Source organism: Lissotriton vulgaris, chromosome 1_1 (assembly GCF_964263255.1).
Source record: "Lissotriton vulgaris chromosome 1_1, aLisVul1.2, whole genome shotgun sequence".
NCBI classification, from domain to species: Eukaryota; Metazoa; Chordata; class Amphibia; order Caudata; family Salamandridae; genus Lissotriton; species Lissotriton vulgaris.
This window is the reverse complement of record NC_141685.1, coordinates 1,143,731,969-1,143,752,439: the sequence shown is the minus strand read 5'-3', so window position 1 is coordinate 1,143,752,439 and position 20,471 is coordinate 1,143,731,969. Positions and strand designations below refer to the sequence as shown.

Sequence of the window (20,471 nt, the reverse complement as noted above, 5' to 3'; positions counted from 1 at the left end):
CTGGAAAGAGCGCAAACAATCTACACCAACCACTTCAACAAACGGAGGAATGTGAAAGAGACTGGCCTGGAAAAGGGAGAGTGGGTGAGAGTAAAGCTAGCCACCCTACAAAAGAAAGGAGACAGTAAGTATAGCAGGCCCCTGCAAGTCAAGGAAGTGTTTGATCGAGCGGCCCTGCTGAGCGACGGCAACGTGTGGTCACAGGACCGCATGGCTCGGTGCAACAAGGTATTGAGATGGGGACGAATTGGAACGGAAGGTGAAGACATGGAGGAGTGGAACGTGGAAAGTAGGCAAAGTGGAAGTGAGCAAGGTGATGGAGCAAGTGCAGCGAAGGCGCGAGAAGGTGAAGAAGGGAGCGAGACTCAAGGAGATGAGATGGACATGTCAGGAGAAAATGAGAACAGTGATGGAGCGGTGAGTGAAGAAATGGAAGGCACTGGAACGCAGTATCAAGGGACTCAAGAGAACACTGGTAGGGTTACCAGGAGCGGAAGGCAAGTGGTAAGGCCCTCCAGATTTCGAGACTTTGAACTAGACAACGAGGTGTAAGTGACTGCTTTAGTCTTTGGTAAAAGGGGGAGATATGTAGCGTTCTAGTTTATGCACGTCACGTCGACGTGACGTGCGGCGGCCATGTTGGCAACGGGTGCGCGCGCATTCACTAGCGCGCCGAACATTGCAGAGAGCAGAGCGCCGGCCGGCGCTCCTCGGAATAATTAATCTTGTAATAAAATAAACTAGAGTTCAACTACACCCACCTGCTGCATGTCGTTATTGAGCAACTTTACAGACACCTCCAAAAGTAATTCACGTCCTCTTGTTATTTGGAGGAAGACTTCCCACTACTGAAAATTTCTACTTTCCATGACCATGGAATTGCCTTCCCAGTGTGTTCTTGTGGTTGGAGTGTTTGCCTTTTTGCAGTATTTTCCATGTACTTGTGTTTGGTGCCCTTTTGTAACATGCACACACCACTTTGCCCTTGTAACACACGGTTTGCTACCTCTCACATGTGTTTACCTTTGATACGCACAAGTGCCACCTTTGCCTACGTAACGCTTGCTCTTGTGCCTGAGTGTCTAGCACTTATTGCAGTATTATACCTCAAATTTTTTCTCTTGTAACCGCACACTTGTCACTTTTTCCTCTTGTGCACTTTTTACTACCTCATGTATTTTTGGTTGCTCACAATTTTTACTACCTCATGTATTTTGTTTGCTCACAAATGTCACTATTACCTTATGTAACATAACGTCTGCTTTTGTAATCTGTTCTTGTGTAATGTTTTTCATCATGTTTCATCTCTGTTCCTATTGTGAAGCGCTCTGACGCCTTTGGGTAAAGTCCGCGCTGAATAAAAATGCATAAATAAATTAAATAGCAGTCTACTATCGTCTCAGGGGCTTGAATAACTACCGGTCACAGCCAAAGGACAAATCGGAGTTTTGTGCAGCGGTGCAGGATTGGCTGAGGTGTTAACAATTGTCCAATCGCTGGTCACATTGCATTGTACGAATCCTTCCATTCTCCTGCGACGACATGAAACGTTCAACTAGGTGATTGGCTGCCATGTGACCCGGAAGTATTGAATATATGGCAATGTGCGTGTCGTCAATCTAAGATCGATAACCGACGACGGTCTTTGAGCCGGATTTATCGATATCTCTGTGTAAGTAACAGGCGGGTCACGTTACCATTCTACTTTTAGAACCGATATATGGCATCTACCGGAAAAAAATCCTTTCTGCTGCTAGATGATTTAGCCTGTATTTCAAAGTTCAGTCGATTATTTTTGAGGGAATAGAAGTTTGTTCGGGCCTCGCGTCGAAAGTCTGTGCTCCTCCTTAACGAGAGAATGAAGAGAAGGACCTTTGATCCTGATCTGCATGCCCTTATGTTCAATTAATCTACTTTCGCCTGAATCGTATCTGTTTTGAAATTCTCTCTGCGTCAGATGTCTGGTATTAATAATTTCGTTCAGTGTACAGAGTTTAAGTGTTCGATTTACGCCTTACGAATTGAGTATGAGCGGAGGTCGCAGTACAGAGAAGCGAATTCCCTCGCAGCAAAATAAGGCGGAAACTTCACTGCGCCGTCCTCGTCCTTTGCATCCCCCATTCCAGTTTCGATTGAGTTTCTTGCCTTGAACTGTGTCCCTGGAGGCAGCACAAGGTTTGGGGACGTCAAAAAAGTAAATTTACTATTCTAACTCTTCCAGTCCTAGAATATTTAGGGAAAAAAAGTTAAGCATTCCCAAACTATTTCAAGAAGCACTTGAAAAAGTACTGGTTTTGCATTACGAGTAGTGCTGCCCTTAGAGTGCACATCATGGCACAAACCTCGGCTTGCCAAATGATGAAAGGCAGCCTTTCCAAACACATTCCAGACCGCGAGTCTCCTCCTTTATTTGATTGGTAAAAAATCAAGTTCATATTTCTGGAATACGTAGTCGGGTGGACGCTTGTCGCAAATGACTGGTTTCCATAAGGAAAGAGTTACTTTCTAAAAGTGCATTCCTGTTTGATTTTGCACTGCCTTGCATACCCCACCTTCCGGAAAATTGTTTTAAAGTGGATGTAACGGAACACGAACTGTGGGAAACCCCTCGGTTTTCAATGCAAAAACAGATCATCTAAATACGGGCACAGAAGCGCGACCAAGCTTTGAAAGGCATCCTTGCAAAAGCGGGCATAAGATAACTCGGTATGATTTCCCACTCAGCTTGTAATTTCTACAATATTACACTCATGCGGTTATTACGTGGGCACCTGTGCGTCGATATTTGTATTGGAGAGTTTACCTCTTCTTTGTGCTGCATCTCAACTCTAAATTCTACTTTGTGTTGCTTAAAACTGCAATTATAGCACAAATGTGGCCGATGGCCTGAATGGCACGTGACACAGTAAATAAACTGTAGTAACCTTTTTAGCGGGCCTTGTAACGCTGCCAATTAGAATTTTGCATTAAACAGATCTTAATAAACTTTACATCTGCTACTGCAAAAATTTGGTGGAGTTAACATCTTTGCCAAGACAAGAAAATTTACTAAATTTAGACCCCAGCAATTTGGGCAGATCATTGATAAATTCGATATTGAGGTCAATACCAAAAGGGGCAGTTTTAAACATCAAATTTACGTTAACTTTGCTAAATTGCTCGTAGATTTTGCAGCAATAACCAATGTAGTTGGTGGGGTTTGTGTCATATGCATCCATTGTAAATGTACGTCTATTGCAGAGGTGTGCTGACGTTGCCCACAAGTACATTTTAACCGATTGGTTCATTTGGGTGCACTATGTATTCACTTATATTTACATTTCACACAATGTATTCAATCATTGAGACATGAGTAGATCAAAACAGAGTACAGTTTCAAAAGGGGGGAATCCAAACCAGCCGTAGTATTTGCAAGATACTTTATAAATTGTATTCATTCATAAGCATTTTCTTTTTAAGGTATAGAAAGACTGTCAACTTTATACAGTGGTGTGCAATGTGAAAATTGTGACTGTTAGTGCTCAGTGAGATTACGTGCAAGTGCAATATACAGTATTTACAATGACAATTTCTGGTGACAGGGATGGGAATGGGAAAGAGGGAGCGTGACCAATATTACAAAGTCACTAAGAGTGTTCTGTAAACCGCAATAGTCAGATTTATTAACAGAATCCTTAGAAAAATGGTCCACTGTTGTGTTTTGTCGACGTTTCAACCCGGGTCTTCATCAGGACTGGGTGTGGGGGGTAGGGATAGGTGTGGCAGCCTCCAGATAGACCCATCCGGGCTTTCCTGTCTAAGTGCAGAGTTTGCTGAGGGACGATTATTAAATAAATGATTCCTTAAATGGAGAGTTCTCCAAGTAGACCCAGACCGCTTTCCTTTGGAGTGTGTTATGTGTCGTAGGGTGATTATTTCTTTAGTTCAGAGTTCTTAAAGTAATGTAAAATCGCTCCTCGGGATTTCTTCCAAATATTTGTAGCATCCAGCGTTTCGCTGTAGATGCAGTGGGCTGTGCCTTAGTCTCAGCCTAGAACAATGTGGTCCCGTAGGATCCTAGTAACTTGGCGGCCCGGCGGGATAAGTGAAGAAATGCATAGTGCACCCGAATGAACCAATTGTTTAAAATGTACTTTACTGACCAGGTTCTTAGGGATACTGGGTCACCCCATAGATATTTAACTCGACGTTGCCCACAAGTCCTGTTCGTGAACATGTTGGTGGTGTTTCAGGGCATGACTGGAGCCACCTACATTTTTTGTCTTTTGTGCCATCTTTCTCTTCTGAATTTTTGTCATATTAAACAATCGCTTTTGTGGTGATTCATCCGCTCTTGATGAAGCAAGTTCAACACTGCTGTTTTAGACCAGTTTACTGTATGAAAGTTAAAAAATATAACTCTTTTTGGGTGGGGGGTTGGACAGTGTCAGTTTTTCTAGTCCTAGAAGGTTCCAGGTAAAGCGCTTTCTACTGGGTGCATAAAAATGAAAGTCTCACTCTGCGCCTGCACTGTAATTTAAGTGTGCATGCTTTCTCAATATTTAATGTTAGAACAGCTGCTGGTGACCTTAAAAAGCCAAGTAATATTTGTATTACAGAAGCCTTAATACCTAGCATCAGTTTCTGCCTTGTAACACTGTTGCTACAGACCTGTAGCTATTTTTCTATTAAAATCTATTGAAAAGTTGTAGGCTAGTGTTATCAGTGCTTTCCTTAATTGCAGCCCAGTCCCTTTGTCATTGTCTATCCTGTTTCCCTCTTGCGAAGTAACTCCACAGTGTGTGCCAGATAGGAAGGTGCACAGTTGTTTTCCCTCACCGACTAGCGATGGCAGCACGCTGCTGCCTTGTTTTTTTTAGTTTTTTTTGTATCATTATGACAGCGGATAATTGGCTTGTGTACTTTCTCTTGAACCGTTTTAGGGGGCTAATTTACTGTCTTCAGTCCTAGATAATTTTTAGGTCTCGCCAAGGCAGCGATTGCGCTGTCTCTCCGAGACATGCTGTATTCAGGATATGTGCATAAAGCTCCGCCTACTTTCCGCTCATCTTTTTAATTGGCTCCTTCCCTGTCCTTTGTAAATGGTGGCTTTTTATTGGTCATTAGGCTTAGTAGTCCCTCCTCAGTACCGCCCTGTCTCTTTTTGTAACCTCCCATGAGGACACCCCCTATAGCAGTGGTCTTCAAACTGGGGGGCGGGCCCCCCTAGGGGGGCCCCAACTGATCCCAGGGGGGGCGCCAGGCTCTGCTCAAAAGAAGCATTTAGCTGATAACAGTGCTTTGTTTTAAGCTGACAAAGAGCGTCACAAAGCCGCTCTGTAATGGCCCATCGCTAACATGTTTTGTCCTTTATATTCTAGCTGGGAGAAGGTGTCCAAAGGGAAGGGACTCCAAATATTCTTCAAACCCCTCACCCCCACTTATAATAGTCCCAAGGCAGATGTTGTACATGTATGATACGGTACAAGTAAGGCCTGCTTGGCCAGAATAGTATATTTGGCAATCATGGATTGGATTGTATTTTTAAAACGTTAAGAGAACGTAACTGCAATGTTTAAATACGTATAGACATATTTAAACATTGCCAATTTAATAAAATAATGTTGAAAAATTATAAGGGGGTCCCTGATAATTTTTTTCACCCACTGGGGGGGCGTGGCATTAAAAAGTTTGAAGACCACTGCCCTATAGCATATGTTATGACCTAGGTTTTAATTACAGCCTCAAGGCACTATTTTCCTAAAGGCCTTCAGACAGGACACTCACTTGATCCTAAAGAAGGTTGGCAGTGGTTACTTTACTCACTAGCATATCTCAAATTTATATTAGACCTTTTATAAATTTCCCTTCATCAGCTCTACATAGAGTACAACCTAATCGTAATTAATATGATTGTTTTGTCACATTTCAAAGCTATTAATTGTATATATGGACATAGCTATTTGAATGTACTCGTTGTACTGTCTTGCATGCAATATGTTGTGGGAGTACCATATGTGACCAAATGTTTGATGCTCACTAGGTATCTGTTGTGTACCCCACAAGTCTTACCTTTGCTTGTGAAGTACCCACCTGACCCCGTGCGGAGAGATTTACCCGGCAGGGATTAGATGGAACCAGGGAAGGGAGCCAAAAAAGGAACGGAAAGAATCTTGTGGGAGTAGATCTTGGGTAGGATCTTGGGCACCAACTGGGGAGACAAGAGGGACCCAATTAGAAAGAGACCCACACCTCCCACTTCCCAAGTAGACCTCCAAACACATACAGAACAGAGACACCTATCCGTCACTCACCAGGGCTCATGAAGTCCTTTGAACCAAGGAAAGCATAGGTGCTCCAGTGAAGGAAGGAAAAATAAGGCAAGCGCTCCTGCGCGATAAAAGGAAATAACCACAAGCACTCCTGCACAGACACAGCCTAATACCCAATAGCGCTCCAGCGCTGAACTGTCATGCAAGATGTAGCGCTCCTGCGCGGGCACAAAATAATAATGACTAGCGCTCCTGCGTGGACACAAAATAATGATAAATAGCGCTCCTGCGCGGACACAAACAAAGAACCTAAAGCGCCCCAGCGCTACTGTCATGAAACATAAAGCGCTCCTGCGCGGAAAGAGGCGAAACAGTGCTCCAGCGTTGACCTAGTTATGCAGCAGCAAGCGCTCCTGCGCTTAGTACAAAGGAAACCAGAAGGCGCCCCAGCATTTCGATTTCAGGAAACTGGTCGCACTCCTGCGTAGGGAGATTAGGAGTTTTCCGGCAAGACCGGAACGAAGAATGGGCGCGGAACAAAAGGCCTACCTGAAGTGCAAGCGCCTTCAGGAACTGGTCGCGAACCAGGATTCAGGCAAGAATCCGAAGCGCAGAGCGGGCGGGAAACGCAGTGTTTATGCGTATCCCCCGGAAGCGTTTCAGTGGAGGAAGGCGGTTCAAAGAAAGACTAGACCCGGGACTCTACTTCCGCCCGGAAGTGAGGATCCCGGTCTTCTGTATGTGTTCAGCGGCCACCTAGGAACGGCAAGACGCCGCAACATGACAGTATCTCTAGGCGCAGCTAGCGGTACTGCACCTACACATCTATATTAGACCTTCTGAACATTTCCCTTCATCAGCTCCACATAGAGTATATGCTAATCCGAAATTAAAATAATACATGTTTTTTCTTTCGCATTTCGAAGCTACTAATTGTATATATTTAATGTACTGTGGTTCTATCTTGCATGCAATGCATTATGGGTAGGGTGCTCACTGGGGACCTCTAGACCCAGCTCGTGGTACTGAACCCACACATCTCACATTTATATTAGACCTTCTATAAATTTCCCTTCATCAGCACCACATAGCTCCTAATCGGAATTTATATAATAATTTTGTCACATTTCAAAGCTACTAATTGTTCAAATGAACCTAGCTATTTGAATGTACTCGTGGTACTGCCTTGCTTGCAATGCATTAAGGGAGTGCCATATGTGACCAAAAGTTTGAGGCTCACCACGGACCTCTAGGCGCAGCTCGCGATACTGCACCTACGCATCTATATTAGACCTTCTATAAATTTCTCTTCATCAGCTCCACATAGAGTATAACCTAATCCGGAATTAATATAATAATTATTTTGTTTCATTTCAAAGCTACTAATTGAATATACTGTGGTACTCTCTTGCATGAAATGCATTATGGGTGGGGTGGATTTATTTATTTATTTTTTCATTTCTAACCCTTGTTAGGCCTCGTCTCTGGTTCAGAGACTTCAATCATCACCTTCCACGAAGCCCTACTTTTTCGTTAGTAGCAAACTTGACAATAAATGCATAGGCTATTCCATTGACCGTTTACCTGTGAAGGAAAAAGGTCACGTCAGTCAAATACATATAGTAAATAAGTACATTTACTCCACCTGTCTTCATCCACCTTCTCCTCTCCCCTGTCACATACCGGTTCCTGGGCGTGTGGAAAAAACAGGTTAGTGGCCCCTCTGGAGCCCCCCCCAGGTATGGGAAGGGGGACCTCTTGGGTCCTCAGCTGTCGTCTTTGTTGCCTGAGCCTTCCAGGCCCCCCTGTGTGAGGTTACAAGGGGACCCCTTTGGGTCCTCTGGTTTCGTCATCGCAGCCTTCATCTGATCCCTCAAGTGCTGTGTAGTCACGCAAGAGGCTGTGGATCATCTTATGGCACGTCCGGGTCGATGTCTCCTTCCCTACTACCAAGCGGTTTCTGGAAAACAGAAGAACATCTTTAAATCAACACAGAAGCCTCCAGCAACTTCTGGAGGTCACTCAGTGCGTGTGTTCCTGGGAACAAACCATACTTTAGAGTTCGTAGTCATGCAGGGCATCGATATCCAGGCCCTAGGCTCTGTGCCGAGGGCCTTAGCAGGTCCTGTACATATGCACACTCCCAGAAGAGATGGTATGTTGTCTTGTCCGCAATGCACCCTCTTGGGCAGGACTTGTATTGGTTGAGTCCTCTTGAATGCATGAAGGCTCTCACAGGAAGCCCTCTTTGGATGGCCATCCAGGCGAAGTCTTTGTGCTGGTTGGTCAGGCTCTTGGATGCAATGTTTCCCCACATGTGGTCCGCTGTTGCAGAGGGGAGGGCGCCAATCGGTATCGCTGATGTCCTTTGCTCGTATCTGGCATTGGACAAGCTTCGGGGATATGTGGCGGGGGCAGCAGGCTTCAGCCTGGACTCCCTAATGAACTTCTCCACTTCCTTGTAGAACCATAGGGTCTCACAGTTGTATGGGACGGCGCTCACCCACTCTGCTCATTCGAGGCGCCTCCATGTTGGCAACAGGAAGAATTGTGCCATCAGAAAGCAGACTTGGCTCTCGCCTTTGCTCCTCAGGGTGCTCCTCGTGCAGTGGCACACAAAGATTTCCCTCAGGATGTCTTGCACTCTCTTGTTGTGGGCCTAAACATCACTACCCTCTTCACCCTGTCCATCTTTGAGCTCCAGATTAAGTAGAAGATCATTCTTATGGTGGCCCTGGCCGTGCGGGGCTGCAAAGGCCACACTTTGGTGACGTACTGGAGTACTGGCACAGTCTTGTTCCCCAGAACCCCAAGACTTCCCTTCGATCATCAGCTCCCGGAGGCTCCAGAGTTCCGCCTTGTCATCGCCAGTCTCATTTCTCATGTCTTCTCCGCGGTACGTTCTCTGTCGAACCAGACTTCAAGGACCTTCAGGAAGTCCTGCTTGACGGGGAATAGCTGTGGGTCTTGGGAGGGGGTCCAGTGTCAGAAGAGTAAGGTTTCCGACTTGGCGCTGATGATCTGCGCTCCTGACGCATTTCCAAACTTGGTACTAGTCCTCTCCAGTTCTCTCACAGATGGTCCATCTGCGCAGAAGACTAAGACGTCGTCCATTTAGAGGGAACACTTCACTTCGCCCTTTTCTTTGCTTCCTGGGAGTATCACTCCTCTGACGTTCCTGTTCTGTCTGATGCGTTCGGGGTGGAGTTCAATCATTCAGATGAACAGAGGAGGGGAGAGCAGACAGCCTTGCCTGACAGGACGGGGAAGGGGACCGTTTTCCAGCCATTAACCCACGCAGTGCTAGAGATATCTCTATACATTGTGTCACCGCGTCACAGAAGAAATCTCTCAGCCCCAGTGCTCTGAGTGTCTGGTCCATCAACTCATGGGTAATGGGGTTAAACGCCTTTTCCTGATCCAGGCTGACCCGGTATCCCACAAGTCTGGTCTGGGTGGACTATCTTCACTATTACCTTCTTTAGGCGGCTGGCCCTTCTTTTGTCACATTTCAAAGTTACTGATTGTATATATGGACATAGCTATTTGAATGTACTTGTGGTACTGTCTTGCATGCAGTGCATTATGGGTAGGGTGCGTTTGCCATATCTGCAAAGTTTATGATGCTCACTAGGGACCTCTAGGAGCAGCTTGCGGTGCTGTACCTAGACAAGCAGTGCTGGTTCCTTGCTCACTAGGGACCTCTAGGAACAGCTTGCGGCACTGCACCTAGACATGCAGTGCTGGTTCCAGGCTCACTATGCAATCACTTGCAATGCACTAGGTCTGTAAGTATGAGCTATTGGCGTTGCATTCTTATTTGCGGCGCCAATACCTCAAACTATCAGTAATGCTAGACCTATTGCATTGCAAATGTTTGTTTTTAAATGTTGTAAGTTAGTGTCCTATCATGAGGACACAGCTGAAAAGGTTAAAAAACTAGAATTTTATAGTAGTCTTCTGTTTGAGTGCAGATCCAGGCATCAATTAGGCATGGGTGTCTTTAGTGGCACAATTGATTTCCTTCACCAACAAACTATGTCAAATTTCCACTGTGTCTATCTGTCAGGTGTCCACACAACATTAATGCTATATGGATTTGGGCGCTGTTGATTTCATAAGGGACAATTGGTATCTGTCCCTCTGGTTGAACTAACCTTCTTTAGGTGTCCTTCAAGCAGAGGCACAGTGAAGTGACTTTGTTCATTCCTCTGTTATTTAACCCTTCGTGATCTTTCATTGATGTTACACTCTCAGAAGCAATCACCTTGAAAGGGACACTATAATTCAAAATTATAACCTACCAAATAAAGGTGCAAATGGGATATAGGTAAGTAGTCATTTTTGTATTTACTAATCCCAATAGGTTCTTAATTAACTTCCACAAACATGAGATATCATAAGATAGGTAACAAAATTATTTTAGTAGCAAACCTCATTTTATGCTTGAAACATCCTGGCAGCAAAAAAGCAAAGCCCATACAGGAACGCGATAGTGCTGGTAGGAGAAGTGTGGCTCACTGGTTAGAGGAGGCAGACCTGGAAGCAGAGGTCAGCCCGGTACCAGGGTTCAATTCCCGGCTCGGCGAGGTCTTGAGTCCTAAAATGTCCATGGACTCGACAATTCTCGCTCCGGTGCCTACTCGATTCACGGGTTCACACTCTGCAACTCTGGGCAATAGCTTGCTTAATCTCCACAACGGCCCCTCGCGGCAGGATGCCTGGCTTTCACCTTGCGGATACCCTGCCGGGGTTATCTCACAGGGGAATACCAGGACGGGTTCCCTAAGCAAGCGCTTAGAAACCGCTCGGTGATTTGCGCTATATAAATTCCTGTACATTTACATTTAAACTGGAGTGCATTTAGGGTATGTGACTCCATAGGATACTTGATAGGGCATTTGTACACAAGAATTACTGTGCGTGGGGGGTGGGATAAAGACAAAGCGGGAGCAGTCTACTGTCTGTAAGTCAATAGAAGCCCACTGGGTGCAAGAACATTAGTGAATTGAGCAAGCTAGGAAAAACGACAGCTCGGATAGGATCTGGGAGTTGCTAGGAAAACGCAGAGTATGGTGTTAGAAACACATGTGATTCTGGCGACTTTAGTGGGCATGTGAGGGTCCATCACAGAGACAATAGATTGGAATATACCATTTCGAAGACCAGCAAGCAGCAGTCTACTGTGGTGGGAAGGATCCATCAGTAGGCCATGTACACCATGTTTCAATTGCGAACGGGCAAAATGAAATTGGCTTGCTTTGCTGGCTTGGGCCATCTAGTGCAAATCTTTTTTTTTTTTTTTACTAGTTTGCACATATAGAGAGGTAGCACTCTTTTTTTTTGGGGGGGGGGGATTTTTAGTGCGCAACTAATACCCTAAGGTGTCTAGGCGCAGCAAATACTCAGAATAACAACACCAATCAGAGCACGTTCTCATTGATTGAAAAGCCAAGTCTTCAGTAATTTGTGGAAATTAATAAGGGTGGGAGCAGTTTTATTGTGCAAAGGAAGTGAGTTCCAAAGCACGGGAGTTGTTACCAAGAATCGTCTGTCACCCCATGTAGCCGTTCTTGTCCGGGGGACGGTCAAAAGATAGCTAGCTGCTGACCTTAATTCTTTTTGGGGATGTACACCTGAAAAGCCTCTTTTAAAAACTTCGGTCCTGTCTGGTGAATGGCCTTATAGGCTATGCAAAGAGCTTTAAATTTGATCCTGCTATCGACCCTTAACCAATGGAGATGGCGAATGGCTGCAGAAGTGGAATGTCGCCTAGGGATGTTAAGCAGGATCCGTGCTGCCATGTTTTGGACGGACTGAAGTTTGTTTAAGATATATTTGTGTGTACCAAGAAAGAGAGCATTTCCATAATCTAATTTTGAAAATACTAGGGTGGTAACTAGCGTTTTTCCTGCAGATACTGGTAGATACGGCAAGAGTTTTTTTTATTTTCTTCAGTACAAAGAAAGCAGCCGAAACCACCTTGTTAACATGGCATCCAAAAGATAACCTGTTATCAAAAATCACTCCCAGATTTCTGACCTTAGTGACTGGTACCGGGGGGGGGGCCATCTGACTGGGCCACCATGTGTGGGACAATTCTGGGGAAATTGTGCCAAAGGTCATAACCTCAGTCTTCTCCGCATTAAGTTTCAGGCAATTACTGTGCATCCATGATTGTACATCCAGTAATCCCTCCTGGAACTTAGCTGCCACCACAGGGCCATTCTTGTGCACCGCCAACACAAGCTGGGTATCATCGGCATAGGTGGTTACACGCATCCCATGGGATTTAATGACCCTCGCTAAGTCCGAAACATAAATGTTGAAAAGTGTAGGACTTAGCGAGGATCCTTGAGGGACTCCACAAGGCAATTCTGTGGTGGGCGAATAGTAATTGCCCAGCTTTACTGCCTGTCTACGGTTGGCTAAAAAGGAGGCTATAAGGTCTTTGGCCAGATGATTGATTCCAAGAGTCGCGACACGGTCGACCAAGATGGTGTGGTCGACCGTGTCAAAGGCCGCCGACAGGTCCAATAATATAAGAACTGCAGCTCCTCCTGAGTCCATAATCTCTCTAATTTCGTCCGAGGCTTTTATTAGTGCTGTCTCAGTTCCGTGTTCCCTCCGGAACCCGAACTGAGTGTCATCTAAGAGTTTATGATGTTCAATAAACTCTGAGAGCTGTTTATTCATGGTTGCCTCTATGATTTTGGACGTGAAGGGAAGGCAGGCAATAGGCCTGTAATTGGACGAAATAGTGGGGTCTAAGGAAGGCTTTTTAATTAAAGGTTTAACAATGGCCTTCTTCCAGCTTGCTGGGTAGACACCTGATTTGAATATGGAGTTGCATATTTCGGTTAGCGGCTGTGTAATAACATTCTGTAATTTATTCATTATAGTGGGGGGGCAAGGATCGAGTGGGGAACCTGATTTAATCTTACAAAACAGTGCACTGATCTGATCTTCAGTAGCTGGTTGAAACTGATCAAAGGAGGGATGATTGAGTACTGGACAAATATTGGGTATAGCATCAGTTTTTCCTGCTTGTTCATTAGAAAAAGTAGAATAGATGTCCATCACCTTGGTTTTAAAAAAGGTAGCTAATGAATCACATAATTCCTGCGAGTTCTCAATCACAGGTCCACTTGGATTGGAAAGAGAATTTACCACTTGAAAGAGCATCCTAGCTGAGTTATGTGCTTGCTCAATTTGGCCAGTGTAAAAGAGATTCTTTTGCGTGTTAATAGCTTTTTTATAAATTGCTAGAGCACTCTTATAATCTTGCTTAGCAGAGGGACTGTAATGTTTCCTCCAACGCCTTTCAAGATTTCTACAGTACTGACGCTGGAGGCGCAGTTCCTCTGTGTACCATTGAGCAGATGGAGTAGCTCTATTGGGGCGATAGCATTTTTCAGGTGCAACTTGGTTGGCTGCATTTAAAATCCATTCCTGAAAAGTCGTGGACATGGTCTCAGTATCACCTATGTTTTCTGGAATAGATGATATCAAGAGATTAGTGAAATGCGGCATGTCTGCCTTGTTCCACATCCGTGCCCCCACCAACGAGCAGACTTTAGCCTTAGAAGGTTTAAGGGGTAACAGTTTAATCCTAAAAATTATGGCTTGATGGTCAGACCATATCAAAGGAAGTACTACTGGTGTCTCAATTTTGGGGTCGTTGGTAAATAATCCATCCAATGTGTGCCCAGCATTGTGCGTGGGGCCCCTCACTAGCTGCTGCAATCCTGTTGCCTGCATGTCAGCGATAAGTTGGGCTGTATCATAATTTTCCATGTTTTCAAGTGGAAAATTGAAGTCCCCAAGAATGGTATAGTTTGGTGAACCTATTACTGATTCCGTGATATCAGTAAGAGTGGCTAAAAATTTAGTGCGTGTTCCTGGAGGTCTATACACAAGTGTCCCTTTAAAAGCTTGTTTCTGGGTAAGATTAATAGTGAATGTAATAGCTTCGCAGTTGTTGCTGTGGATGGGATCACATTTTATTCGATAGATGTCCCTATAAATGATGGCTGAACCTCCACCTCGACCTGAAGTCCTGTCTTGTCTAGCTACACAATAGCCTTCTGGGGTAGCCAGTACAAAATCAGGGCCAGATGCTTCGTTTACCCATGACTCGGTAATAAGAAGTATATCCAGTTCTTGGTTAATAATAGTCTCCCTTATTACCAGACTATGTTGGGGGAGTGAGCGTACATTGATTAATGCTGCTTTTACATATTGGTTAGTTAATGGAGAAGCACTGGGGGTTTCCTGGGAGTAGGATGTAGTGTTTGTCGCGTGCTGTGGGGGTGGCAAGGAAAAAGCGCAACCTACACAAGATGTAGGTGAAGTAGGCAGGTGTTTACATAACAATAATAAATTGCAGGACCTACCCACACCTGTGTTCCACTGTTTCAGTTGTGCGGAGGTGTAGCATAGGATAGATGGAGAATTATGAATAGCAGCAGGACCAGGGGGAGTGGCCCTGGGCCCGGATCTGGCTCGGACGGGCACAGACGGGCTTGTCTTAGGCGCGTCTTCGACGCGCGCCCGCTGCCCATCCTGGGTGAGCGAGGCCTATATAGCTCTCTCCCGGAAGTGGAGAAGAGCTAGAACGCGTCCCGAGCCAGCCCTAAGATGGCGGCTGGTACTCGTGGACGTGTTCGAGTGCCCTGTTCCCCCCGCTCTAATGAGTCGGGTAGGTGCCGAACTTATTTTCTAATCGCAGGGTGAAGGTGCAAAGGATGTTCCAAAGCGCAGAATGAATAAAACAATGACAATTTAAAAAATTTTTAAATTTCTATTAACGCTCCAATGGCAGCCTAAAATATCTAGATCAAAACAAATAGCAGCGCTAATTGATCTGAGGTCGTTCGTGCTCTGTCAAATGTGCAAATAAGTATCTCAGAGCGGCGGGCTCGCTCGCTCTATATAGCTCTCTCCCGGAAGTGGAGAAGAGCTAGAACGCGTCCCGAGCCAGCCCTAAGATGGCGGCTGGTACTCGTGGACGTGTTCGAGTGCCCTGTTCCCCCCGCTCTGAGTCGGGTGGATGCCGAATTTATTTTCTAATCCATCCGGCTGGATGGATGGATGGATGGATGGATGGATGGACCAGGAGACAGGCAGACTGGCTGGATGGAAGGATGGACCAGGAGACCCACTGGATGGATGGACCAGGAGACAGGCAGACCAGCTGGATGGACGGACCAGGAGACAAGCAGACCGGCTGGATGGACAGACCAGGAGACAAGGCAGACCGGCTGGATGGACAGACCAGGAGACCAGGCAGACCGGCTGGATGGACAGACCAGGAGACAAGGCAGACCGGCTGGATGGACAGACAAGGAGACAGGCAGACCACCTGGATGGATGAGACACAGACCAACAGGATGGATAGCTGGTTGGATGGACCAGGAGACAGGCAGACATACTGAGATGGGAAGGCAGGTTGAGTGAAGGATTGAGGGAGGGGGGTGTCAAGTTGGCTAGAGCGGATGGATAGTTGGTGGGTGGCTGATTTGCCTAGAGAGGAAGACGTTCTTACAGAGGCCTGAAAGCTACAAAGAGACGGGTCACTTAAAAGTCTTTAACGGATGCATGCATTTTTTGGCTGCATCCGTCATAGTTGCGCCGGAACAAGGTGCACCGACCGGAATTGTCTGGCTTTATGAGATTTGGTAACTTTAGTTTTTTTATTCTAAGAAAATTCAAGTTTTACAGCCTCCTTCGTAAGACCTTCAAATGGATCCCCCTCGAACACCGAAAGACAGTCACTCACGCCCTGGTCACCAGCAGACTCGACTACGGCAACGCACTCTACGCCGGAATAAACAAAAATCTCATCCGCAAGCTGCAGAACATCCAGAACGCCGCCACAAGACTGGTCCTCAACCTGCCAAAACACTGCCACATCTCCCAGCACCTGCGCACACTCCACTGGCTCCCCATCGAGGCGAGAATCACCTTTAAGATGCTCACCCACGCACACAAGGCCCTCCACGGCACCGGACCAGCATACCTGAACAGCCGGCTCAAATTCCACACACCCCAAAGGACCCTACGATCAGCCCAGCTTTCCTACGCCAAGGTCCCCTGCACCAGAAAGACCAGATCGGGAGGCCTCTCCTTCCTAGCGGCCAAAGCATGGAACACCCTTCCGCTCCACCTCAGACAGACACCGCTCCCCATCTTCGCAAGCAACCTCAAAGCCTGGCTCTTCGACAGACCCCCTCCTTGATGGAATGGAACCTGCACCCCCCCCCCCACCCCTAGCGCCTTGAGACCCTTACGGGTGAGTAGTTGCGCTTTAACAAACTCCTGATTGATTGATCTCTGTCATGAAATCTCAAATTTGGGGACTACATCTTCAAAACAAGCCTGTTCATGTTAACACTTGCAGTTAGAATCCTTTCTTTCTTTCCATTCATGCTTTCTTTCCTTCTTTTCTTTCCTTCCTTTCCATCCTTTCTTGCCTTTTTCTTTCTTCCATTCCTTCCTTTCCTCCCTTTCATTCCTTTCTTTCCCTTCCTCCCTTCCTCCCTTCTTCCATTCTTCCCTTCTTCCTTTCTTTCGTTCTTTCTTCCCTCACAACCACAGCATCACTCAGCGCCACCACAGCACCACTCGGCGCCACCCCAGCATCACTCAGCACCACTTAGCACCACCACAGCATCACTCAGCAAGACCACCACAGCATCACTCGGCCCCACCCCAGCATCACTCGGCCCCACCCCAGCATCACTCGGCCCCACCCCAGCATCACTCGGCCCCACCCCAGCATCACTCGGCCCCACCCCAGCATCACTCGGCCCCACCCCAGCATCACTCGGCCCCACCCCAGCATCACTCGGCCCCACCCCAGCATCACTCGGCCCCACCCCAGCATCACTCGGCCCCACCCCAGCATCACTCGGCCCCACCCCAGCATCACTCGGCCGCACCCCTCCACGCCACAGACAGCACCACTCGACGCCACAGACAGCACCACTCAACGCCACAGCATCACTCTGTGCAACCAATCAACAACTGGTTCTAACATGTTCTCTCAATGTTTTCAAACTTTATTACAAATGTCACAAACAAATGTTAATATTTCACTTCTGTTCTTGGATTTTCATCACAATAAAATACACTAAACATAATCTTCCAAAAAGTTATTTGCAAAGTTTAAACTATTGCCATTATAAATTACAATAACTTTTATTTAAGTATTATTTAAAAAAAAAAACCCATTGTTATTTTTAATATTAATACATCTAAGTCATGTAAATACAACACCTATTGCATTAAAAATTCTATAGGTGTCACGTTTGCAAACGTTTCCACTACTGGCATTGTAAATGACAGTTATTAATTTCGCTATTTTCAAAACAAAAACATAAATAAAAAATTTGTCATTTACAATACTAATACCTCTAACTTTCCTAATGCGAGACCTATTGCATTGCAAATGCTTGTTGCCTTTGCATTTTTGTGCAGCGCTTGTGGCAGAAGAAATACTCCAGCCAAATAAATTAACAATAACGGTCCAACCATAAATTCACTGTCATGTTATTGGTGGAATTAGGGGGACAAGGAAAGAGAGATGCAGTACTTCACATCAGCACAGTTAAGAGGTGTTTATCGTTTGAAAATAAGCATGTGGGAACTCTGTAAAACTGCACCAGCGTAATAAGGCGATTGATCAGGGCTTTAATAAACATGTCTGTCAGTACGCACACGGCGGGAGGTTCCCTGATCGTGGTGGAGGGGGGTTCCCCTGACGAGTAATAGCCAGAGACACCCCAGTAACTGCGCAGACCGTGGGCACAGGGTTCAATGCATGTGAACCTGCAGCGCCCACAACATGCTGGAGCGCCGGATGCGTCAAAGCGCCTCTTCAGGCTTCCGAGGTTGGGAACGGATACGGTTTGGACGCTGAAGAGCAGACGTCTACTGGCTGCAGAGCTCTCCCGCGGCAAGCCTGTACCCCGAAAAACAAACTTCAGTGCCTAGGGGACCCCCATCGCCTACTGCTCTGTGGGGCAATTCCTGTGTGGGGGTGAGTGGGTATTCTTATAGGGAGCACAGCGTTGGCAAAGGCTGCTCATAAATTGATACATTTCTGTTAATCTTTGTGTGCAGTGTAAACTGCACTCTGCTAGTCTCCCCGTACTCCAGGCTTCATAACTCCAAAGAAAAGTAGTCTGTGCGTGTCCCCCAATTGGCGCCTTGACGCCTTTTGGGCAACTAAAAGTATGTTTTCACTCGTTAAATCTCAGCAGGGTGTAACGGCCTGGACACTGCAGTGATCGCTCCTGTGTGTTTAAAGTACCGCGGATGCTAATAGGATATCTGTTTTCCGCAGGTACTCACTGTTTACGCACCATTGCTTAACTAGGGTGCTGTCCATTGATGTGGCCTACATCTGGCTACATTTAGAGAGTGACTGCAACTCTGGAAGATAGGTGGTCGTACCTCCCTCCCTCATTCTTGAATGTTTTTAGAGGATCAGTAGTAAACCGTCTCCAGCAGAAGCATTTGTGATCATGATAAGCAGGGTCTTGCCCAGATCGGGTGTGAATAGTATCTAGAACGCCATGGTAACGACTATCAAGTAACTTTTGTAGAAATGTAGGGCGCTTTTAAGTTGGCAGTGTTCCTTCTGCATATATATGGCTTTACAGTCGTCTGTTTACAGCAGACAGTCTACAGCGCCTCATCGGCCAAACCCCGAAAAAGTGCATTGCTCCACGCGTGTAACACTAACTTTAGTTCACTGGTTGAGGTTTTGCAGAGTTAGCTGGTTTTCATGTCCATGCCAAGGTTGATCCTATCACCATACAAAGGAAAGGACAAACCTTGCCATCCTGGGCAGGCAACAGAACGACACTGGCTCTGTAAACTATTGCCAAATCACACCCCCAATTAGTAGCACATGACCAGAGTGTAACAATCAGAGCTGGCCTTTGCTCTACATTTTAAAACACTGAATGTGAGGTGTTCATGAGGCATGCTGCTCTCAACAATGTGATCCGGTAAATACGGGTCATGCATGCGCTCCGGAAGCCGTGATTACACCATAGAAGTGATTCACATGGATGTCGGAGGGAGATGCAAGTCTGGACCCCAGGGCTACTGACTCGTTAAGGCAAAATCAAAATAATGCCACTCTCATCATACCTGCCACCTTGAACAACAATCTCATTCTGTGAAGAGGGGGTGGGCCTTGAAGGGGTGGGACCTTGTGTGGAGAAGTACCTATGAGGCACTTTTAAACCCTGTCCCGCCCCAAGCCCCTTTCCCCCTTGAAAAAAACTTGCTGAGGCTGGTGCCGATGTCCTGGGGTGTTTTCACACCCCTTAATGGACGTTGACAGTTCAAAGCCTCTGAGCTGGAAAAGCAATACAATGGTTTTCAGCTTGTTTTTCCTGCCTCCAGGAGACTGTGTGATGGGAACCGATATAGTGTATCACAACGCTGGGACACTAGATAGTGTCCCAAACCATGGCACTGTAGCTGCTGCATACGCAGAAAACTTTACTCAAAATGTTGAATCCTATTTAGTCCTTATTTTCACTTCTTCAATCCAACTTTGATCATTTTTTATCCACATGCAAGGAAATGCCAATTTCCAATGTTTCTCATATTCATGATGGGCCATCCGAACCTCTTCAATCAAGAATACGTACTGAAGCATATTTCATCAGAAGCAGTTTATTAAAAACCCAATGCATTTCGGGCCTCCATGGGCCCTTCGTCAGGGGTAACTGGAAAAGCAATTAAACAAAAATTACTATTCAATATACCACAACGTGTGTAAAATAAACATAATTGACATCTTTTTTCATTAAAAAAATTGTCTGGCAGTGACAAACCGCGTGCTGTTCCTACTAGAAGCCTCATGGTGTATCCCACGTAATTAGATTACTGTTATGATCACAAGTTTCATTGGTTATGGTATGCGCTTACCACGTCTCTTTCCTCACCCCTCCATTCCAGCCCTAGGTACCCGTTATCATTACCCTACGTCCCTCGTTATGAAACCCTCTTTCCACAGCCCCCTTCAAGTTCCAATTCAAACAGGCTTCTTACCATATCGTTATTTTGTCCTTTCATGCACCAGATGACATTTAAAACTGCTCAATCTTTTCTAAACTTCGTAGCCGCGTACTTAAGCTTTCCCGTTTCATGCTACCTTTAACTGTAGTTACGATACGCGTGAAACTGCCTATTTAC

The 20,471-nt window shown here is 45.9% G+C and overlaps 1 protein-coding gene across 1 annotated transcript in view; it reads left to right on the top strand.

Annotated features, from left to right (window-relative positions):
* Positions 1-1,537: 1,537 nt before the first annotated feature.
* LOC147748805 (zinc finger CCCH domain-containing protein 10-like) overlaps positions 1,538-20,471 on the top strand; it is a 37,997-nt gene continuing 19,063 nt past the window's right edge. The window contains exon 1 of the mRNA XM_086963897.1: positions 1,538-1,672. The gene's annotated coding sequence lies outside the window, so the exon portion shown is untranslated. The remainder of the gene's footprint in view (positions 1,673-20,471) is intronic.